The sequence below is a fragment of the Octopus sinensis genome, unplaced genomic scaffold, assembly GCF_006345805.1.
Source record: "Octopus sinensis unplaced genomic scaffold, ASM634580v1 Contig17732, whole genome shotgun sequence".
Classification (NCBI taxonomy): Eukaryota; Metazoa; Mollusca; class Cephalopoda; order Octopoda; family Octopodidae; genus Octopus; species Octopus sinensis.
The window spans coordinates 15,001-20,468 of record NW_021835275.1 but is presented as its reverse complement, the minus strand read 5'-3'; positions in this window follow the sequence as shown (position 1 = coordinate 20,468).

The window sequence follows — 5,468 nt, the reverse complement described above, 5'->3', positions numbered from 1 at the left end:
CAACATAAAATACAAACTTATATACACGCATATATACGTACATCATATATTATTTTATATATATATATATATATATATATATATATATATATATATATATATATATAATATACATGTGCACCAATTGCATAGACTCATGAATATATGTATGTCATACTTACCTCCACATCAATGAATACACGTACAATATACATAAATACGTACGCAAATATTTTGTATCATATATAGTTATATAGACAGAGATACATTTATACATGCATACTCATCATATACATGCTAAGTAATGTCGACACAAAGTGCAGTCTCTCTTGGACTCGTGATCTCTACGTCACGCGTTTGCAATCCAAGAACATTAAATTATTAAGCCTTACCTCATGAACAAAAGAGAGTGAAGCTCTTTGAGCCCCAAGATGCAACCAAAATGTCGATTATGTGACATTTCTATGGAAGACATCGCACATGTGATCAGCAACAGCCCAGAAGTATCATCAAAGTACAGCCTCCCAATGCGACACAACGTTGTAGCTAAAACAGTATACAGTACCATCCAAAATAGAGACTGTCATGAGATAAATATAGTCCAGAAGAGCGTCATGAAATAAATATAGATATATTGAAAACATCCACAAATATCAACAATGAATACTGGAGGAAGATTGCCATGAAAACCTGTAGCAAGTGCAAGCATAACATGCTGGATAGTGTTGTTTCGGGGAGACAAGAAATTGCATGTACATTCTTAAAAGTCAGCTGCCTTGCTGATGAGAATATCTCTCCGAAAATCAAAGAGAGACAGAATAAATTCAAACAACTGCTTCGAAACTTGCAGTTTCTATAATCAGATAATAGCAATAATAATTGCTGCACTTGTATTGATTGGTAAATATCTAAATGACAAGTTGGAAAAACTCGGGTGATTCAGAAGAAAAAATTGACCAACTGACTCACACACTATAGATACAATCTGTAAGTGGAACAAATAAAATGTGCATGTCTTTCTCCATTTTAATGTATGAATTTAGATTCACTGTCGGCACTCTAACAGTGAAGCACTATATCTTTGTTAGAAACCAGCTCTTGCTTTACATAAAAACTTCGAATACTTAAAATTAGAAAAGAACATACATACATAAATACATGCATACTTACATACATGCCTAATCATACACACATGCTTTTACATGCACATACATACACCGAGTTACCGATCCATGCATGTAACTCTCTTAATCACTATTTCCTTCCCCAGATATCGTTGGTACTCTCTTTCTCCCTCTTTTTCTCTTTCTCTCGCTCTCTCTTTGTGCCTCCTCTGTCTTCCTGGGGGTCTTAATGATAAAAGATGCACATGCACCAAGGAATACGTAAACACACACATCTTAATATTTATATGTATGTATGTATGTATGTATGTATATATATATATATTGTTTTATTGTTTTATTATTTTGCTTGTTTCAGTCATTCGACTGCGGCCATGCTGAAGCACCGACTTTAGTCGAACAAATCGACCCCAGGACTTGTTCTTTGTAAGCCTGTTATTCATTCTATCCCGCTAATTTACGGGGACGTACACACACCAACATCGGTTGCCAAGTGATGGTGGAGGGAAAAACACAGACACACACACAAATATATACATACATACATACACACATACATATATATATGTATATAAATATATATATATATATATATATATATAATATATATATATATTATATATATTACACACACACACACACACACATATATATATATATATAATATATATATATATATATACGACGGGCTTCTTTTTAATTTTCCGGGCACCAAATCCACTTAGAAGGCATTGGTCGTCCCGAGGCTATAGTAGAAGACACTTGCCCAAGGTGCCACGCAGTGGGACTGAACCCGGTAAGCAAGATACTTACCACGCAGCCACTCCTGCACCTGTCGTTAATTGGAAGGTGTATGTATTATATTATATATGTATATTATTGTATTTATTATATTATATCTGTATATTATTGTATGTATATATTATGTATGTATTATATATGTTATACAAATGTATTACACAAGTGATAATAAGATTATATATCATACGCTTTATTGAGTTTTGTTACACGCCTGATACCCCGGTCTGTGGGAGACTTGTCTTGCATAAACACGGTCCGTTGTGTGGACCGCTAATCTCGGCTACGATGTGACAGTCTCCAGTAAATTACTTTTTATGTGTTGCGTATGGTACACAGAGACAATTTGTTTGTTTTTTTTGTGCTTTTTTTAAAAAGATCTCAAGAATAAAAGGAAAAATTCCTTTTAATAATACAAGCAGCAAACAATACGCATTAACTAGTTTTAGTTTTACGCTGCAAGAAAGAAATTAAAAGTCTTTAAATGTTCCAAAAATTTGTCCTTCCTCGAAGGAAAGCTTTACCTTGATGAAGGCCAACTCACTGAAGCACTTAACACATTCTTTCCTTTAAGCAGCAATCTAACATACAAACACACATACACACACAACACATATATATGCATATCAATATATATATATATAATATATATATTATATAATATATTATATATATATATATATATATATATATACAAATATATATACGCACACACACACACACTCAAGCAGGTAATATGCACACACATACACCACATACGCGCGCGCGCACACACACTGCATTCACGTTTTCTGCTTTTCGATTTTTTCCTATTTGCTATTTTAATTTTTTTTATATGTGAGATTTTTTGAGACCTTTTCTCTGAATAACCGCTATTGAAGCTCAGTTTCAAGGCTTTTGGGTTACATACGATTCAACTCGCAAAAAATGTTACAAAATAAATATATAAATAGATAAATAAATAAGTATATAAATATATCTGTCACATACCTCTCTTTTACTCTTTACTCTTTTACTTGTTTCAGTCAGTTGACTGCGGCCATGCTGAAGCACCGCTTTTAGTCGAGCAACTCGACCCCGGGACTCATTCTTTGTAAGCCCAGTACTTATTCTATCAGTCTCTTTTGCCGATCCACTAAGTGACGGAGACATAAACACACCATCATCGGTTGTCAAACAATGCTAGGGGGACAAACACAGACACACAAACATACACACACACACACACACACATATATATATATACATATAAACAACGGGCTTCTTTCAGTTTCCGTCTACTAAATCCACTCACAAGGCTTTGGTAGGCCCGAGGCTATAGTAGAAGACACTTACCCAAGGTGCCACGCAGTGGGACTGAACCCGGGGACCATGTGGTTGGTAAGCAAGCCACTCCTGCACCTATGATAAATGTAAGACAAAGACAAACAAAATAAATAAGTAGCACTATATAAAGGGCATGGATACATACGAAGCGAACCCATACACACACAGACATGAAACTTGATGGACGGCCATAACAACGTCAACAACACAAATGACACGCTCAGCAGCAGCGGTGGTACCAACGATGGCATTAACAACAACGACTACCACAATGGCAATACCGTAGGCGAACACACACAGAGGAATACAGGAATTGTACTATATATGTTTTTCGGGTCTTAGGACAGTAGCGGCACATGGGGATGAGAGGATGGAGCGGAGGGGAAGGCCACACTGCTGCTAAAACTATGACACTCACACAAGCACACACACATACGCATACACACAATCAAGGACACAAACGCATGCGCATTTAACGATACGCATCTTAGAAGAAGAGAATGGAGTAAGTGGAGCAAAAACACACACGAAAATGAAAAGTGTCGGTGAAGGGATCACAGATTTCCTGTCAATGGACATGAGTTAAAATAATAAAAAAAAAATAGTAATAAACGCGTGAAGAAAAAATATATAGTGCGTGTGTATTTGGCAAAAAAAATGACTATCCCGAAATACAACAATATATAACTTTACTAAGTTTCGGCCAGTATAGGTCCAGGCCATGTCTAATACATGTATTATAATATATATATATATAATATATATATATATATATATATATATATTATATATATGCCCATGTATAAGAACATAGTAGAGTACACTTATGAAACTACATATGCGTATGCATATATGTAAACCTATATAGAACGATGTATATGTTCATGTAAGTTCGTCAACTGTATGTCCGGTGAATTCTTGAAGGTCAGCCAATGGTAATTACAAGCCTGACCTTTCTTTCTTGCTTTTGCATTTGTGTAACATTTCTCCGTTTTATTCCGTCTTTGTTTTCGTATACATTCGCTGCTTTCTTCCAAGGAATCTAATGCTCTTAGCTTAGTTTTTCTTGGGGCTAGCCAGATTGGAGCAATCTCGAGTATAACCAGCCGAAATTGCAAAGATAATCTGGAACTCGACTGAGGAAAGAAAATTCCGAATGACCCGTCCTTGTTTTCTTTGTCTCGTCTGTCTGGATGTTTTGTTATCTCTTTTTTGTATCACCTAACTCTCTGAATGTTTTGCATTCTTGTCTCCTTTTTGTATTTTATATATATATATATATATATATATGTATATAAAATAATGAGAATATAATAATAATAATAATAATAATAATAATAATAATAATAATAATAATAATAATAATAATAATAATATGACAACAAAATAATGAATGAGACCTCGATATTTTGTAAGCACAGGAATTTATAAATATATAATATTGTATATATATGCATACTCAGAACCAATGTAGAAATTAACAAATTTTATTTTGGTCCAGTTAGTCTGTTGCTACTCTGAATTTCATCCTGGGTTCAGAGGATCTTCATCCACAAGTGAAACTCCAATAGCATGAGACTGACTCGACCAAAGTAATCTATATGTACCTAAATATATATGTTCATACAAACGTGCATGTGTGCATGTGTGTATGCATGCATATATGTATATGAATGTGTGCGCATCATGTGAGTTCTTGACGCACTCACAACCACTTGATAACCGGTGTCTTTTTACCCCCCCCCCGTAACCTATCGGTTCAGTAAAAGAACAGATTATATAAATACGAGGCTTTAAAAAGCAAACTGGTATCGATTTATTCGACTAAAATCATTCTAGGTGGTGCCCCAACGTGGCCGCAGTCAAATGGAAGAAAGAAAAACATGTTAAACATAAAAGACAAAATCACCGGCGTAACAAAGTGCGTAACCGAAATTTCCCTTTGAATTATAAGGACAATCCATTCGATAGACTGCTGTAGTTTCATCTGTCCAACACTGCTTTTAGTATTAAATTCTAACCTAAGTGATTGATGAAAGATAACACGCAGAAGGATCGAAATCAGAACTCATGATTACCAAGTGAACTACTTAACCATTATCCATGCCTATATCTATTTTGTGAAGCGTGATAACCTGGTATTCTGTGTAAAATACACAATACAGATTATGGTGTATACGTCAGTTCATTGTTTAGATCGAAGTAACGAACGTAGAAAATATTGCTGAACACTTTGTGTAA